This window comes from Papio anubis, chromosome X (assembly GCF_008728515.1).
Source record: "Papio anubis isolate 15944 chromosome X, Panubis1.0, whole genome shotgun sequence".
NCBI classification, from domain to species: domain Eukaryota; kingdom Metazoa; phylum Chordata; class Mammalia; order Primates; family Cercopithecidae; genus Papio; species Papio anubis.
Genome location: NC_044996.1, coordinates 79,814,934 through 79,834,797, shown reverse-complemented (window position 1 = coordinate 79,834,797; position 19,864 = coordinate 79,814,934). Strand labels below are relative to the sequence as shown.

The following is a 19,864-nucleotide window of genomic DNA, read 5'->3' as shown; positions in this document are numbered from 1 at the left end:
GCCTTGGAGGTCTATGACATGGCCTGGAGACATTTTCCCCAGGGTCTTGGGGATTAGCATTAGGCTCATTGCTCCTTATGCAAATTTCTGCAGTTGGCTTGAATTTCTCCTCAAAAAATCGGATTTTGTTTTCTACCGCATTGTCAGGCTGCAAATTTTCTGAACTTTTATGCTCTGTTTCTCTTTTAAAACCGAATGCTTTTAACAGCACCCAAGTCACCCTTTGAATCCTTTGCTGCTTAGAAATTTCTTCCACCAGATACCCTAAATCATCTCTCTCAAGTTCAAAGTTCCACAAATCTCTAGAGCCTGGGCAAAAATACACCAGTCTCTTTACTAAAACCTAACAAGAGTTACCTTTACTCCAGTTCCCAACAAGTTCCTCATCTCCATCTGAGACTACCTCAGCCTGGACCTTATTGTCCATATCACTATCAGCATTTTGGGCAAATCCATTCAACAAGTCTCTAGGAGGTTCCAAATGTTCCCACATTTTCCTGTCTTCTTCTGAGGCCTCAAAACTCTTCCAATATCTGCCTGTTACCCAGTTCCAAAGTCGCTACCACATCTTCAGGTATCTTTTCAGCAATGTCCCACTCTACTGGTACCAATTTAGTAGATTAGTCAGTTTTTACACTGCTGATAAACACATACCAAGACTGGGAAGAAAAAGAGGTTTAATTGGACTTACAGTTCCACATGGCTGGGGAGGCCTCAGAATCATGGTGGAAGGTGAAAGACGTTTCTTATGTGGTGGCAGCAAGAGAAAAGGAGGAAGAAGCAGAAGTGGAAACTACTGATAAACTCATTAGATCTCATGAGACTTATTCATTATCACGAGAATAGCATGAGAAGGACCGGCACCCATGATTCAGTTACCTTCACCTGGGTCCCTCCCACAAGACATGGGAATCTGGGAAATACAATTCAAGTTGAGATTTGGGTGGGGACACAGCCAAACCATGTGAAATAGGACAGCATACAATTAATGAGAAAAAGTTACAAGATAAGACCAACTAAAGTAGAAGGAAATAATCAAAGTAAAAGCAGAAATCAGTGAAAGGGGAAACAAGCATAAGAATCACAAAACCAGAAGTTGGGTGTTTGGAAGAAGAATGAAATTGGTAAAACTCTTTTGAGACTGGTTAAGAAAATAAGGGGGAAGAGCACTGCTATCAGGAAAGAAAAGGGAGAAACAAGCACAAACCATATTACGTCCGCTCTCATGCTGCTATAAAGAAATACCTAAGACTGAGCCATTTATACAGAAAAGAGCTCAGGGTTCTGCAGGTTGTACAGGAAGTGTAGCGGCTTCTGCTTCTGGGAGGACTCAGGAAGCTTACTATCATGGTAGAAGGCGAAACAGGAGCAGGTACTTGTTACATGCTAGGAGCAGGAGCAAGAGAGAGAGCAGGTGGCGGTGTCACACACCTTTAAACAATCAGACTCATGAGAACTCACTCGCCACTGTGAGGACAGCACCAAGTGGATGCTGCTAAACCATTCCTGAAGATTCAGCCCCATGATACAGTCACCTCCCACTAGGTCCCACCTCTAACATTAGAAGTTACGATTTGACATGAGACTTGCTGGGGACACAGATCCAAATCATATCATATGCAGACATCCAAAAGATACAAAGAGGATATTGTGGGGGGACTGGATAATCACACAGTGCTCATGCAGTAACAGCACATGGCTAATTCAATACAAAGAAAAGATGGCACCTTCACAATGGAGTAATTTGGAATAGTGCCCTGACCACATGGTCAAGATGAACATCACCAGTCATAAGACAAACCAACATGGAGAATCTGCTGATGTCATGCCCCAAGAAGGACAGCACATCTGCTATGGAGTAGTCCTGCCAAAAATGTTAAACCTACCTGAGTCTAATCACAAGGAAGACATTCGGCAAACCCAAGTTCAAGGGCTTCCTGACAACAACTGCACTGGTTTAAAGGAAATTTTAAACATTGCTTTAAAGCACACTTTAAAGGACACTGAAGAGACTTGACGGGCCGGGCACCATGGCTCACACCCGTAATCCTAGCACTTTGGGAGACCCAGCTGGAGCTCAGGAGTTCCAGACCAGCCTGGGCAACACAGCGAAACGAAGTCTCTACAAAAAATATTTTAAAAATTAGCCGGGCATGGTGGTGCGTGCCTGTAGTCCAAGTTACTCAGGAGGCTGAGGCAGGGGAAGACAGCTTGAGCCTGGGAGCTCAAGGCTGCAGTATAAAGTTCCACATTATAACAGAGGGTGACTCTGTCTCAAAAGAGACTTGAAAACTAAGTGCGAAGCATGATGTTTGGTTGGAAAGAGAATTTTGTTAGAAAGCAGCTATGAGGGATACTACGGGACCATGGGGACAATCAGAAAATGTTCCATGTGATCATACAGTAGAAAATTGTGTGGTTTCAGTGTCACATTTCCTGAGTGTCATGATGGCATTAAGGCTTTGTGAAAGACCATGCTTTCTCGTATTTGGGGATGATGTATCTTAATGATTCAAATGGACCTCAAATGATTCCACAAAATAATGGAAAATACAAGCACACACACACACACACACAGAGAAAGACAGGGAATGGGTTGGAGGAAGGGATAATGCAAATGTGAGAAAATGCTAAAAAATAAACTGGAGGATTCAGTAGAAGAATATATGTATGAGTGCTCCTTGTGCTTTCCCTGCAACTCTTCCATGGCTTTGAAATTTAAACAAATGCAATCTGAGATGAAGGGGTATATTATGGACCATTTTATTCCAGTCAGTTTGAAAACAAAGAAAAAGGTCACCGATCGCTAGGAAACAAAACCCGCCAAAACTGACACAAGAAAGAACAGCCAACCTGAACTGTTCCAGAATCATTACAGAAAGATACGAGTAGTCAAAGGCTTTCCAGGAATAAACTCCAGGATTCCCCACCACATTCTGAAAAACATCCTAGGAATACATAGCTTCCATTTGACACAAACTCGTGCAGAAAATTGAAAAGGAGGAATAATCCTCCACTCAACTGTGTGAGCTTGGCATAACCTCGATACCAAATACTTCAAGGACACTTAGAGAAACATTGCAGATCAATCACAGGCTCATGACGCAGAAGCAAAAATCAGAACCAGAATCTTAGCACACGGAAGCCTTCAGGATACAAAAAGGAAAATACCTAATGTGGCATGACAAATATTAGCTTCATCTCAAAAATACAAATTTAATTTCCCTTCAGAAAATAAAGTGCCATAATTCTCCACATTAACAGATTAGGGGAGAGAAACATGCTCTTCGTAGTCACAAAATTATTAACTAAGTGTCAGTTTCCTTTCAAGATGTATTGCTGACAATTTTTTTTTCTAAAAAGTCAAGACTATTGGGCTATAACTTACGCACAGGTCTATGGGATTTTCTAAATGCATACAGCTGTGGAAACACCAGCACAAGATATATAGATATAGAGCATCGCCATCCCCGCCAGGTTCCCTCACGCCCTCTGGTAGTGAACACCTGGTCTTAACCCTCAGACCCTGGCAACCACCAATCTGTTTTCTGCTCCTAGAATTTTGCCTTTTCCAGAATGTCATATAAATGGAATCACACAGTACGTATCATGTGCATTTGGTTTCCTTCAGAGAAAGACATTCTGACCGCAACTCTCTAAAAGTGCAATGTACAGATTCATGACCTGGGTAGTAGTTACCTGGCTTGATCACCTTATAACTGTTTGTCAAATGGCCAACTTCTGAGCTCTCTCCGTGTGTGTGTGTATGTGTGTGTGTATTGTTTCAAAAATATAATTTTACATTTAACTGCCTCTAACTTTTATATCTTGGTGAGGGTTATTAAATGGCAATTATTAATCCTTTAAAGAAAGTGAGTGATTATTGGAAAAGTCAGCAGAGTGATTACTTCTGGAGGGATGTGCAAAGGGGGAAGTAGTGATCGGGGTAGGGCAAATAGGAGAGTTCCAACACCCTGCCAACCTTCTGTTCCTTGCTCTGCGTGGTAGTGACCCAGACTTCAACATTGCACAACCACAGGGGAGCCATTCATGCTAGATCATCTGAACTGAGCACCCTGGATTCCCGCATGTAGTGTTTGCATGGCCACCCTGGTGGCCACAGCCTACGCAACCGTACCTGGCAAACATGGGTTCTGGCTTCATCCTTCGAGGAAACGGATGATGAGAAAAAGTATGGGGAAAAGGAGAACATCTTGGTGTACAGGTTGAGGACAGATGGGCATGAGATTGTCCGAGTTCACCCAGAATTGTGTTCCAGGTGGGCTAAAGTTCATCCTGTTACCGTGACCACTATGATCCTACGATTGCCATCTCACATCTCCGTGTGCAGTGCCCTAAGCCTCCACCACAGCCTGGACGGCCACCCTTGGGGACTCTGACTGGCATGCATGTGAGGAGACTCACACACCTTCAAACCCAGCTGGAGCCTGAAGGGGAGATGCTCTTTTCTGCCAACCGAGTAAGAGGTGTCATCCGGAAATGTACCAGTGGGATCTCTGGCACGGAGTGCAGGTGGGATTCTGCTCAGGGCTCAGCCTCAGCGGCTGCATCAAGGGCAGGCACACAGCTCAGCAGACCTCTGGAGCACGTATGAACTGAGTGGCAGGACAAGGCAGGAGGGGGACTAAGACTCTCCAGGCTGGACTCCACATTCCTCTTGGTGAGAGAGGAGACTTGAGGGAAAAGCAATAGGGGGGCACTGAATAAGGGGAGAGGCTCGACCTCCTCCTCTCCACTGGGGCCCAGGTGGATTCCTCTAATCCGAGGAGCCTCGGATTCTGCACTTATTTCCCCTAGAAGTGGAAGGCTCCGCCCGACCATGGCCTGGAGTGTACATGTTACAGCTCCATTATTGTGCAGGAAGTGGTCTGAATATGGAACCGAGGTGGTGTGCTGAGAGACGGGGCTGGCAAATCCAGCAGCCAAGGGATGGGTTCACGCCTTCCACAACTCCGTCCACAGGCTTCTCCCCTTCCACACCCTGTCGACCTTGGCCCATGGCCCCCGGGCCAGTGTCTGGGGCTGGAGTTCTCACCCAACCAGAACCTGCATAGATGTCCCCGGTGGCAAAAACCCAAGCTGGAGAGTTCCTGACAGACTTCCTTTCCAGAGCCCACCCCACTGTGTTATCCTCCCAAGAAACAACCATCTGTGTCAGGATCAAAGCCTTGGCCCGAGGAATCAAGCCAACCATCTCAGGCTAGGGATTTGAGGTGGATAGCGTAGGTCCCCACCACCGTTCGTTTCCAGGTCTGAGGCCTGTGATTGGCCCACTGCATGTGTGACGGTCCCCCTCACTGAGCTCACACCATGGGCCTGGCAGGGAGACACAGAGAGAGTATGGGGGAAGGCGGATACCGAACCCAACCAGCTGTCCCAGGGCAGTCCCGATTCCCCACTTTCCACCCTCACTGTCCGACCTGCCCGTGTCTCTGTTCGCTGGCATTGGGGCACCCTCCCATGGGAGCTCCCCAATTCCTAGATGAGGCACCAACCAGCGACTCTGAAGTATTATCACTGCACCCACACACGGGAGTGCTGAGACATCCCATCCATCCCGTGGAGGATCGGGAGCCTACTGTGGCACCTCCAGCATTCTGAGAGCCCCGACACCTGTCCCTGTGTTTGGGGATGTCCCATTCATCCTACTCCACAGCCTTCTAGGTGTTAGAATTGAACAACACCTTTTGTAAAAAGTGAACCCCAGCCCTGCTTTTGTGCATTCCATCCTTCAGGTATCCTTCACCACTGCCTCCACTCTGTCAATCAGCCCTTTCTCCCTCAAAGGACAGCACCCATGATTAATTTGATTCCCAAGCGGGTGCTTGCAAGGGCATGCTCAAGCAGGCGCGTGTGCGCGCGCACACACACACACACACACACACTAACCTTGAATGGTATCTGCATTTCTATTGTCTTCATCTGTTCAACATCCAGTCTCTTGGCGATGGGAGCTGGCAGAACCTACCCACACCTCCTCACTGGAACCGGAATCTGTGACCAAATCTGGGGCCTGCCCAGCCCAGGATTCTGGCTGAAGGAAGCGGGTGATCCCAACTGTCAGGGAGGGTGAAGGCAGAACAGGGAACTCGAGGAAATCTCGTGTAACCTCGAGAGGCGATCTGAAAGACTGATCAGGGATGCAGAAATATCACGTCCACAAAAACCTGAGGCCTTGCGAGTGGTGGAACAGTATTTGACAGGGACCATCAAAGAACAGCCGGGCCTAGCATCCACACTTGCCCTGCCTAGTATCCACACCACCCTTGCCATTTTCAAATCAAGGGTATGGAGTCGACTGGCTGGAGAAGGGGCTGTTGGCCACCTATAGGACACCAAAGATGAGGAATCCACCTTCCGTGTAGCTGCCAGCGGGCAGTTTCTACAAGGTTGGCCTGCAGGCACCAGAACAGACTCAGTGCCCCCACCTCTAACCAAGAGACTACCCTGCCCTTTTCTTCGGCACTCCACGTACCTTCCCTGTTGCTCAGCCACCCACTGGGATGTGGCTTCTGTCTCCACCTGGCTACTGAAACTAAGGAGGAGACCTGATGGGATTTGGTAACTGAGGTTCAAATATGAGGGCTAAGAGGAACTGAGGATGCTACCTGGTTTCTGGCCCAGATGACCTGACCATGTGTGTGGTGGCACCAGAGGGACATAATGGCTCCAGAAAGAGGACTGGTCTCCTGAGTGGGAGGATAAGCTCCAACGTGTTCCTCAACAGCACGGAAATAACCGTGCAGGAAAGACCACCAGCGTCAAGCCACATGGGAGAGCAAGGATGCTCACAATGGAAAGGACGGTGACAGGGCAAAACCGAGACAGTGAACTGCAGGAGAAAAAGAGAGAAAGACCAGGGTTCTAGGAGGCCATCAGTTCCTGGAGAAGTGGAGGGAGGATAGCGCTGAAGAAGGGGACTTGTGAGACCCTGAAGTAAGAGGAGAAGAGGAGGGACATGAGCAGGGCATGTAAGGAAAAGGTAGGAAATGCTGCTGTGGCCAGGCAGGGCCCCCACAGCACCTAGACCCACGGCTCTGTGGTGAGCCTGAGTGCAGGGCTGCTGCTCAGAGGCCAACCCAGGTGCCCCGCAAGGAGTGGGCCCACCACAGAGCGCCAGGGGAACTGTCCTTCAAGTGTCAGGGAAGGGAGCAACACACTGAATCCCCCAACACTCCCAACAGTCGCAGAGGGCAGATCACAGACCACAGAATATGAGAATGACTTTATTTCAAACTGCTTTGAACTGCATTGGGAAGTGTGCAAATGCAGTGGAAGAGCGAAAGCCCTGGCTGAAGAGGATACGGAGGGAACCTGCTTGGCTGCAGCTCCAGAACTCCAAAGGTACCAGCTGCTCGTCTTCTAGGAAGATGCTGGCTCAAACCTGTGAAGCAGAGCAGGCTCAGGGATGGGCTACCAGCCAGGGCCAGCCTACAGCCCTCCTAAGCTACCAGGATTGTGGGAAGGGGCATGGTGTGTGCCACACTCACTTCAAAGGTCCTGGAACTTGTCAGTGAGGAACTGCATGGCCGCTGAAACAGAGGCAGAACCGGGCACTCCAGACCCGGGGAAACAGAAACCCACCCCCTGCCCCTGTGGGGAACCACCTAGCTCTGCAACCAGAAACCCCACCAGCCCTGGTACTGACTCACCCACCCATCACCTGAATTAAATGTGGAAATGCCTTCTAAGTGGGAAAGTGGTTCTCAGGTGTTGGGGCATCCCAGAACCGTTCAAAACATGTTTCAAAGACAGATAAGCCAGCCAGTAAGCAAAAATCCATACAAGCCATACCAGGCAGCAGTTAAAGGGAAAACACATGTGGTATCTCTAACCGTCCTAAGAGAAAGAGATCTCTGTGACTTGTGGACCAAGTGTACACGGAGTTCAGACAACACATTGCTGTCTGTGCACACCCTTGGCTGGAAAGGCACAGAAGGCTCCAGGGCCAGGCTTTGCTTGGTTCTATTCCGCAGAGGAAAGTCAGTCCCAGTGACGCCGCCTGTACCTGCAGCCCACCCCCGCCCCCTACGCCTGCAGAAAGACACCGCTGTCCATCCCTGCCCCGGCCAGGGCTCTGTCATACCTAATTGCTGTGTAAGGTCCTCAATTTCCTTCTGCAGCTGGATGCACTAGACTGGCAGACACCAGAGGAAGATAAATGGTTAGTCAATTCTGGCCTGCTCTCTCTCCGGACTTCCTCTCTCTCCCAGGCCGTACAGCCCCCATAGCCTGCAGCCCAGTGGTGAGGTGGGTTGGCACAGAATCCTCAATGGAAAGGAGGCATCCTCTCTCCATGGGGAGTGGAAGGTGGAGGCGGGGGGTAAGGGGACGCAGAAGTCAGTTTAACCTGGACACGGATCCCACCATCTAGTGTGGACCTCTATTTCTAAGAGCCACATAAAACATTACCCGAGGACAGTCCTGGGCTCCTGGGGGCTGCTGCTGCCTTTCTGGTCTTGGAGGATGGACAGGTGGCTGCTGGTCACCTGAAAGAGAACACAAAATCCAGCTTCCAAGCCTCCCAGTGAGGTGGAAAAGGCCTAGCAGGGTCTAAAGTGAAGCACCGTCACCCTCTGCTGGCAACACATTGCCCATGCTCTGCCCAGCAACTCCAACCCTCCCTCTGGGACTGTCTTCACTGTTCCCCAGTGTAAGCCCATGTGTACCTGTGGCCCCCTAGCATTGTGACTCTGAGTTGGACTCCAGCAGCGCGGCAGCCACAGCCAGGCCCTGGGAGGGCCAGTGTGGCTGAGCAGGACTTAACAGAAAAGGGCTCCGTACCGCCGAAAGTCTCCTTCCAGAGTTGGAGTTTGGGGCGCTGCTCCAAATTGCCCCCTACCACACAAACCCCACTGAGAGGAGGATGTGGCTTAAAGCCAGTCCTGTCGACACCCCGTTTCCCGTGGGACAGCTGCCTGGGTGGGCAGGGAAGCCTGGGAACAAGGCTGAGCCCCCAGAAGCGACAGAACCAGAGGATTCCCTCCCAACCCCTCTCCCCTCCACCCCTATCAAATCCGCAAGACTCACCGGAGGGTGCGTGGCGTCTGGGCACGAGGCCTCCCAGGCTGTAGGCAGAGGGCTCTGAACGTCCCAGAAGTTGGGGAGCTCTGATGTTGGGGTCACCACTGCTGAATTCTCCATGACGCACAGACAGGCGAGGCAGCCCTGGCCTGTGTGTGGGAAGCTAAAACAGAAATGTCTGAGTCAGGCTGGCGGTGGGGGCGGGCAGTGAGTACAGGTTGGGAGGGATTGTGGTAAGATGGAGACTTCGGAGCCTAATCTCATTAGCACTTTCTCCCTCAGTCCCAGGCCAGGAGGCAGAGCCCAGCCAGGGAAAACACTGGGGATACTGAGATAGTGCAGGCAGCCTGCCAGGTGGCTCAGGCAACAGCTAAGGAAGGAGGAATCAGGAAGTTGATGAGCCTAGACACCCCAGCTTTGCAGCCCACACTTTAAGGGGTCACCTCATCCAAACCAGCTGCCAGCCCTGCCTTCCCTCCCAGCTCCTCCATGGAGGAGGAAGTAGAACCCCTGCAGAGTGTCCGAAGGCATGCCCATCACACACCAAGTGCTCCCCTTAACGTGTGCCCCTACGATTGGGCATTCTAGTGTCCCTGGGCTCCTGATGACAACCCTCGAGCAAGGGACAGAGGGGACATGGGTAAACAGGTGTGTGCTGGAAGAGAGGAGGCGTGGGGGGAGACAGAAGAGGAGGAGGGTGAAGAGGGAGAGGAGGGCGACAAGTCCCAAGGCCTACTCCCGTGGACCCTTGGGACTGCATCTCTATTTGGGTCATTATCTTCTCTGGCCACAGCCTGGGACTCCCTGGTCTTCCTTCCTGCAGGTTTCTTCCCAGGGTTGCTGTGCTTAGGCTTTTGGGGTTTCTTGGACATCCCGTGTGTCCCCACACCAGAGAATGGCGGGAAGGTGGCCGGCTCCGAGGGAGTGGCCCTCTCTCCACAGAGGGAGTCTCTCTCCTTAGGCAGTAAAGGCTCTCCCCGAGGCCAGTTGAGAGGCACCCCCTAGGGACTTCTCCTGGGCCATCTTCCCCCTTGAAAGGCCCTGGGGCAGGGCCCCTGCAGTGGCAGCTCCTGAGCAGCTGGGCCTGGCCTCCACCTTTCCCCAGGTCCTGCTCTGTATTTTCTTTCCGGGAGAGTCCTCCAGCTCTCCCACAGCCGGCCTCTCCATGACTGGAGTGAGTCCGCCGGGAGCAGAGGTCAGGAAACGGCCCGGCACGGGCAGGTAACTCTCCTTGCAGTGGAAGCCTACGTGTCTGGATGTGTCTGCTGGCTTCTTGGGGCTGCCGAGCTTGGCCTGGCTTCCTTCGTTGCGGCGAATGCCCACCCTCATCAGTGGTAAGCCGCTGCTCTCTTCTGCGGAATCAGACACGTGGGTAGACGGCCCCGAGGGGTCTTTCGCCGAGGGCTGCTGGGGATCTACGCCGATTCTCCATCTACTCTTCTAGCCCCTTTTCTGGATTCTCCCAGGCCGGGCCTGGCCCAGGACCACTGAGGTGGAGAGGGCCGGCCTCCAGGTCTGCCCAAATGTCAGTGGACCCTTTGGCAGCTGTGCTTTCTGAGGACATGTGTCCCTGGATGCTGGGCAGCGGCACGATGGCAGCTGGCTCGTCAGTCAGGTAGGACGAGTAGTCCACACAGTCCCCTTGGTCGTCTACTGGGGTGTCAGGCTGGCCTTCCCAGCCCCAGAGCACCACCCTCCCCTGCTCTGTCAATTTGCTCTCACACTTGAAGCTGAAGCCCTCGGGATCTGTGAACCCGCTCTTGCCCTCACCCTCGCCCTCGCTGCTGTGCAGCACCCCCAAATCGAGGCCGTGGACATTCCTGTGGCCCCAAGGGGCTCCTGAAGTGGCCGTGCAGGCTCCAGCCTGCTCGCCACCCTCTGACCTGAAACCGGCCCCCCAAACGGACACCTAGTCTGGGGAGCTCATGGAGCCGGTCCGGGCAGCCTGGGCTGTGCGGAGATGGTCGTCCTGGTAACAGTGGGAGGGAAGAGCCAAGCCCAGCCAAGCCCAACCAAGGGGGCCACGCGACAGGAACAGCAAGGCCTGCAGGTCACCGCCGTCCTCACTCCAGGCGGGAGTAGGAGATGTCCAGACAGCGGTGGCTTCTGTGCACCCTCACGCTGCCTTCTCATTGGTCCACCCTCTGTCAACAAGAGCTCCCTTTGTTTGGCGGGGCCTCTGGGCTGTAACCATCCGGACACCGGCTCTTGGTTTGCCCCGACGCCTGTCATTTGACTGGGTGGCTGCGCTCCGGTAGGTTCTTGGGGCCAGGGCGCATTGGAGCTCTCCATCCATCTCTTTCTTCCTGTCCTGCCGCCTCTGGCGGCCAGGCACATACTTTCCAATGAGAGCCACGTCTCTGAGCCCCAGTGTCCCATCTGTAAGGCAGGGGTCAATGAGAGAGCCGCCCCCAGCTCATCAGCTTGGGAGAGTAAATGTCATGATGCACGCCAATCACCTGGCGCACAGAGGAGCTTCAAGCCTCCCTTCCAGACCAAGAGGTAGCGCCCGATAGGAACATGGACAACGAGGCCCACAGTCAAGAAATAGAAGTTTCAGGGTTGTTTCTGTTAGTGCTGGGAAAAACCCCTTTGTCATTTTCCTGGGGACTTACGGCGTTGAAACTGTAATGGCTTTGGGTAGCACAGACGTGTTAACCATCTTCCAGACCATGAGCACGGGATGTGTCCCCATTTATTTGTCTTCTGAGTCTTTCATCAGTGTTTGGTCGGTTTCATTATGCACACCTTTCACCTCCCTGGATAAATGTATTCCGAAGGGTTTTGTTCTTTTCCTGGTATTCTAAATACGTTGGTTTCCCGTCTATCTTTTTCGGATAGTTTGTTGTTAGGGCATAGAAATGCCAGTGATTTTCGCATTTTGCTTTTCCATTCTGCAACTTTACTAAGTTTGTCTACTGGTTTTAAACGTTTTTTGGTGCAGTGTACGCTAGGGTTTTTTCCATGTGAGATCATGTCATCTGCAGCAGAGATAATTGAGCTTTTTACTTTCCAATTTGGATACTTTTTTTTTTCTTTTTCTTAGAGTAGGTGATCAAATCGGCACAAGGCTGTGTGCCTACAAGGGTTGATTGGCATGTGGGTGTGGTGGTTTGGCAGGCCAGAGTTTTCCCACCTCTCCCAGCCTCCCCCAACCCGCTGTTGCTGTCGTTTATTCAACGAAGCCGGAAGTCCAACCAATGGTCTAGGATACCCCAAAGATGCTCACCATCACTCACCCTAAAGGTGCAAACTAAAATCAAAACTCAATTTTCACATGGCAGGTTTGTGACTCTTAGAGAGCTTAACCATTCTGGGGGTAGGAGAGGTCCTGAGCAAACCAGTGCATTTGCTCACTTGCTGGGAGAAAGGGAGAAGGCAGCCACTTGGGAGGGTAATTTGGCAGGATCCATGAAACTCAACTTATGCATCATTCACTATGTGCTTGGCTCTCTTTTGGGCCTTATCACTACATGTTAACTCATCCTCGGGACAGTTTTAGGTGGAAATGCCTGCTATTGCCACCTTCTTACAGGTGGAGAAGTGGGCACAGAGAGGTTCAGGACTTGCCCAAGGTCATTCATTTGGCCGGTGGGTGTCAGCTGCAGGTCGGAAACCAGGCAGACGGGCTTCATGGAGTTCGTGCTTAGAGCTGAGCCTCCTAAAACTGCAAAACATATCTGCAAGGGTGTTAAATCCCACGACACCAGAAAGTGCCTGTAGTCGAGTAGACTTGCTTATGTAGTCATATATTCCAGACCCTTGATCCAGCACTCTCAAAATCCATTCCCAGGGGTATTTCTCTGTCTCCTGCCTGTACAGGCTATCTCTTGCTTGGCATATAATCACTGTTCTCCCTTTATCTGGCTCAGCATCACCCAGCGAGGTGACAGAGAGCATATGGGGCAGCCCCTGACGGAGGCACCCATGGCTTTGTGGGGGCCAGGGCTGTGTAGCACCCTACCAGCATGTGGCCCGGGGTAGCTCTTGCTAGGACAGGAAGGCTCACCCTTCACACTCCATCCAGCTATCTCCATCCTGTAGTTCAAGTGACTGGGTTTCTCCAAACAGGGCCCTGACCTTCACATAACAGGCCTGTGTTGCTTGAGGGTGCCATTATCTCTGGAGTTCTCCGTCATTTGCTATCAAATTATGTTGATGTGGTGCTCCTCAGTTGTGTCTGCTCGTCTTCTGCAAGAGGTGAGGCTCTTCTTGGAAGCAACCAAAGAGGCCTTCTGGGTCTTACACCCAGCCCTGAACTGTTCAGTGACATCCCATAGTTTCTCATTACGTCTCCAAAGGGCGTCAATAGATTTAGACATCGGCAGCTAACTCCACCATTTATGTAGACATTCTTTCCTCCATCCTGTTCAAAGGCCCGAATCTTCTTGTCGACAAAGGTGAGACCGTCCACTGGGATGTTTACCATGAGTGACTGAGGGTGAAACCTTAAGCTATCCGTAGCTCACCTGGTGCTAGAGATCATCCATACTCCACATATCACTCAGGATGGCATCCTCTTTGTCATTCTGGAGGTGAGTGGGCCCATCCATAAAGCCCCTCTTACTGCTTGCTGTCTTTCCTCAGACCACTACTGGGACCTTCTTTGTTAATTCGGTCCCCCAAAAATATAGAGGCCACGATGTGATTGGATGGGAAGGATTATTATAGGGCAAATGCTGGTGAATGATAAAGGGGAAGGAGCAGAAGCAGGTGGGGAGAGTCTTGTGGGCAACACAACTGTCACATCCATGAGAGACATGGGAGAAGTAGGGTCGGCTAGGAATCTCATATGGAGTTTAGTTCTAACTAAGATTCGGCTGCACAGATGTGAAGTCCCCAGCCACAGCTGTCAGTTCAGAAGTCCTTGTCCCGCAGCCACATAACCCTGCCATGCTCCGTCACTGGCTGGGAGGCTCCCAGAGGAAGCCTGGTCTTGGGGCAAACTCAGTGGTGGATCCAGAGAAGTGGCAGCTGGGGTCTGTCAATCAGCTTTGTTCCCTGCAGCAGGAGATCTGAAGGGCACATTTCCATGGCCACCACAGGGAGGCAGGAGTCGAGGACCACTAACATTCCTGTTTTGAGTGACTGCTTGGTGGGGTGATCAGTAGGACAGGGATGTAGGAAGTCGAGCAAGTTTAGGTTGGAAATTACGGGTTTAGTTTTTTGACTAAAATCTAGCCAAGTTTGAGGTACTGGCGTAGGACATGCAGATTTCATTCAGAAATTTTTGAGTGGGCTCGGTGTCCCATGCTTTAATCTCAGCACTTTTGGAACCCAGCGTGGTAGCATCACTTGAGCTCAGTATTTTGAGGCTGCAGTGAGCTTTGATGACATCACTGTACTCCAGCCTTGACCACAAAATGAAACCCTGTGTCAAAAAATAAAAAATAAAATAAAATAATAGGGAAAAATGAAAGTTCCTTCTGTGGTTCTAGGGATATGTCAGTGCTAGAGTTCCAGGTTTACCCATTATTTATTCCTTCAGCAAGCATTTATGGAAGTGTTTTTCTACACAGAAATCTCACTTTTCATGTCCCCTGTGGTCTCCCTTCTGATCCTATTCCCTTCAGCCTCATGAGGAGTAACCTTTATTCTGAACCTGTCTTCTTCATTGCATTTCTTTTCTTTTAGTTGTTTTCTACATATCTACATATTACCAAAAATATATTTCCAACAATATGTTCCTAATTACATATTCCTAACAATATGCATCTTTTTCTCTTTGTATATGTGGGATAAGTTATATTGTGCTTCACTTCTCCCACACACTATTGTGTAACATATTTATCCCTGTTATTGCATATATTAAGCAAGTGTCCATTATCATTGTTTGGTGTGATTTCACTGAGTAAATACAAAGTTGATTCTCATTATCATGATATTGACGTTCTAAAAAGTCACTGCAAACACTGAAGGAGGCAATCTTGAAACATTGATCCTAGGGGAAATACAGGGTGAAGTTCCTGTGATCCTGTCATCACAAGATTTTCATCAGTCTATCAATATATAACCTTGTTTCATGTGTATTTCTGTTTAAAAACACCTTATTTTTTACATATTGTTGATTCAATAGTATTGAAATTATGGCCAACAAGCACTATAACTCATGTTTGAACAAAGCTTATCTAATACATATATTTTCTCCATAAGGTGCATCCTAGCCATTTTGCTCTATGAACACTAGACAGCACTTAGGTACATGCCTGGGGTCATTTTTAATGGTGAAATCACTAATAAAAAGCACAAAATATGGAATATGTGGTACTAAATAGACCCAGAAGAGGACTCTTGCTTACAGTATGAGAGCTGAAACAAGAAGGCAGAGCTTCTCCTTTTTTGATCTCAGATGGGAACACACTTGTGCTTTGAGTGACTCAAATATTTCCCTGCTGTGCACACGTCTGTGAATGACCCCCAAAGTGTGCCTGTATTGATTTTGAGTTATAAATAAAGTTTAGCAAGTAGACGAATTTGTAGATATGGAATCTGTGTGTAATAATGATCAACTGTATCTTCATCTGTATATCCATTGTACGGTGATGAGCATTTGTGTTGTTTCCAGTTTAGCAGATATTATACACAGTGCTACTATAAACCTTCTAGGGTGTGTTTCCTGCTAAACGTGTACAAGAGTTCTGCAGGCCAGAGCTTTCCAACCTTTGTGCTGGGACACTGGGGCCCGTAGCCCTGGATGTAGCCAGAAGCCAGACAGCAGCCCCTGGACCTGCTGAGTCTTGCCCTGAGCGGCCTTGTGTTCTTGCTCTTCTGCACCATACAAGGATGATTTTCTGTGTAGGCCGTAGGATAAAATTGCTGGGAAGCTGTGTTCCAGTGTTTATACCTTGGAGTGGACTTGTTACCAAGACGTTTCCAAATTTACCAGATCATGCCAGGTATTTTACAAAGTGACTGTGCTAATTTATAGTCCTATCAAGGATGTTTCACTGTTTCAGTTGGTTTTCATTCTCATCAACATTTGATATTTGATAATTTATAACTATAAAATTTTTGCAAATCTGGCCAATGTGAAATGGTATGTCATTGCAGTTTTAATGTGTGATTCCTTGATTAGCAATTAGAGTGAGCATCTTTTCATGTGTATTGGTTTTTGGGGTTTTATTTTCTGTGAGATGCCCGTTTAATATCTTTTGCCCATCTCCTCCTTGGGTTGTTAGCCTATTTATTTGTGGGAGTTCTTTATGCATTCTGTATTTTAATTCTTGATGATTTCATGTAATGTAGCTTGCCTTTACTCCATTTATTGTTCCTTTTAATGAAAAGAAGGACTTTATTTTATTTTGCACAACATTTTATTACGAAAAGCTTCAAACCTGCAGGAGAGTTGAAAGAATTTTGCAATGGACGTCAAGATACCCATCACCTAGGTTCCACTGTTAACATTTTATTACACTTGTTTATCACATGTCTATCCAACCCTCCTTCATTTATCAATTTATCTTATTTTTGATCCAGTTCAAGGTAAACATCAAACACCAGAGTACTTCATTTTAATGCAGTAGAATTCTAAAATCTTTTTTGTTTTTAAGGTCGTGGTTTTTTTCTGTCTTGTTTACAAAATCCTTCCTTACTTTAAGGTCATGAAGATAGTCTTCTATAGTTGCTTCTTCAAAATTTGGTCTTAGATACACCTGGAATTTATTTCTGTTCATGGTTTAATGAAGGAGTCCATTTCATTTTTTAAATGTGCCTCGTGATGTGGAAAGGAGTCCATTTCATTTTCTTCTTCAAACCCATAGCCAGCTGCCCCTGAGCTCTATAATGAAAAAGCCATCCTCTTTCAACTGCTCTATGATGCCTTCTTTTTTATGAATTGTCTATGTATGTGGGAATGTTTGGGGAATCTCAATCCTTTTCCACTAGTCTATTCGTCTATTCTTGAGCCAATTTTACATTTTTTAAATTACAGTAGCTTTATAATAAATTTTGTCATCTTTTAGGGCAAGTCCTCCCACTTTCTTCTTCTTCATGAGAGAATCTTGGCCATTCTTGGCTCTTTGCACTTCCATATACATTTTAGAATAAGTTTGTCAAGTTCCACAAATATCCTGTTGGTGTTTTCATTGGGATTGCATTGAATCTATAGACTAATTTGGATTGTATTGACATCTTTATAAATTTGACTCTTCCAATCCGAAGACACAGAATAGTCTTCCTTTTGACTAAATTTTTCAATAAAGTTTTATTATTTTCTTCAGAGAGATCATGTGTATCTTTTATCAGATTTATTCTGATGTACTTTAAGTAATTTAGATATTATCATAAATTGGACTTTACAATTTATTTTTTATATTCATGCTATTTAGAAATAAAATTGATTTCTGTATACCGACTATGAAACAACTCTGCTAAATACTTTCACTAATTCTTATAATTTCTCCATAGATTTAATTTGGCTTTTATATTGACACAATCAAATAGTTCACAAATAATGAGAGATTATACCCCTTTATTTTTCCGTTCTTTGCTTTCCATGTATTTTTTCTTGCCATACTGTGCTGTCTAGGTGCTCGAGTACAATGCTGAATACAAGTGGTGAGAGCAGACATCCTGGTTTTATTCCTGATCTTAGATTAAATCCTCTCAACATTTCTCCACGAAATATGATGTAAGTTCTTTGTAGAATTTTTTTCTTATAGATTGCACTTTTAAAATTTTTGTGGCTACACAGTAGGTATATATACTTATGGGGCACATGAGATATTCTGATAGAGGCATGCATTGCATGATAATCACATCATGGAAAATGGAGTCCCCTCAAGTATTTATCCTTTGTGTTAGCAACAATCCAATTATACTCTCTTAGTTATTTTAAAATGTACAACTAAGTTATTATTGGCTATAGTGTTCCTATTTGTGCTATCGAATAGTAGCTATTATTCACTGTTTCTAACTATTTTTATGCTTCCATTACCACCCCCACCTCTCCCCCTAGACCGCCACTACCCTTTCCAGTCTATGGTAACCATCCTTCTACTCTCTGTGTCCAGGAGTTAAATTATTTTGATTTTTAGATATCACAAATAAGTGACAACATGAGATGTTTGTCTTTCTGTGCCTGACTTATTTCACTTAACATAATGAACTCCAGTTCTATCCATGTTGATGCAAATGACAAGATCTCATTCTTTTTTACAGCTGAATAGTACTCCATTGTGTATGAGTGCCACATTTTCTTTATCCATTCATCTGTTGATGGACTCTGGGGTTGCTCCCAAATCTTGGCTATTGTGAATAATGCTGCAACAAACATGGGAGTGCAGATATCTTTTCAATATACTGTTTTCCCTTCTTATGGGTATATACCCAGCAGTGGGGTTGCTGGATCATATGGGAGCTCTATTTTTAGTTGTTTGAGGAAGCTCCAAACTGCTCTCCATGGTGGTTATACTAATTTACATTCCCAACAAAAATATACAAGGGTTCCCTTTTCACCATACCCTTCCCAGTATTTGTTACTGCCTGTCTTTTGAATAAAAGCCATTTAAACTAGGGCGAGATGATATTGTAGTTTCGATTTGCATTTCTCTGATGATCAATGATGGTAAGCACCTTTTCATATACTTGTTTATTATTTTTATGTCTTCTTTTGAGAAATGTCTATCCAGATCTTTTTTCCAGGTTTTCATTGGATTATTAGATTTTTTTTCCTATAGAATTTTGCTCTACAGAGTTTGAGCTCCTTATATACTCTAATTATAAGAGTATATAACTTATATACTTTTCATTTTCAGATCGGTAGTTTGCAGATATTTTCTCCCATTCTGCGGGGTGTCTCTTCACTTTGTTGATTGTTTCCTTTGCTGTGAAGAAGATTTTTAGCTTGATGTGATCCCATTTGTTCATTTACACTTTGGTTGCCTGTGCTTCTGAGGTATTACTCAAGAAACCTTTGCCTACTCCAACGTCCTGGAGAGTTTCCTCCATGTTTTCTTTTAGTAGTTTCATAATGTGGGGTCTTAGATTTAAGTGTTTAATCCACTTTGATTTGACTTCCACATACATTTTAGAATAAGTTTGTCAAGTTCCACAAATATCCTGTTGGTGTTTTCATTGGGATTGCATTGAATCTATAGACCAATTTGGGGTGTATTGACATCTTTATAAATTTGAGTGAGACATAGGGGTCGAGTTTCATTCCTCTGCATATGGATATCCAGTTTTTGCAGCACCATTTACTGAACAGACTGTCTTTTCCCCAGTGTATGTTTCTGGAAGCTTTGTCAAAAATGATTTCACTGTAGGTGTGTGGATTTGTCTCTGGGTTCTCTATTCAGTTCCATTGGTCTATGTGTTTGCTTTTATGTCAGTACCATGCTGTTTTGGTTACTATAGCTCTGCAGTACAATCTGAAGTCAGGTAATGTGATTCTTCCAGTTTCTTTCTTCTTGCTTAGGATAGCTTTGGCCATTCTGGGTGTTTTGTGGTTCCATATAATTTTTAGGATTGTTTTTTCTATTTCTGTGAAAAATGTCATTGGCATTTTGATAGCAATTGCATTGAATCTGTAGATTGCTTTGAATGGTATGGACATTTTAATAATATTGATTCTTCCAAACCATCAACATGAAATATTTTTCCATTTTTTTTGTGTTCTCTTCAATTTGTTTCGTAAGTGTTTTATTGTTTTTATTGTACAGATTTTTCACTTCTTTGGTTAAGTTAATTCCTAGGTATTTAATTTTATTTGTGGCTATTGTGAATGGGATTACTTTGTTGATTTCTTCTTCAGATTTTTCACTGTTGGCATATAGAACGGCTACTGATTTTTGTATATTGATTTAATATCCTGCAACTT

General features: G+C 46.8%; 1 pseudogene; it reads right to left on the bottom strand.

Moving 5' to 3' along the window:
• Window positions 1–7,231: 7,231 nt before the first annotated feature.
• Window positions 7,232–12,008, bottom strand: LOC101015951 (annotated as a pseudogene).
• Between the last annotated feature and the right edge of the window lie 7,856 nt (window positions 12,009–19,864).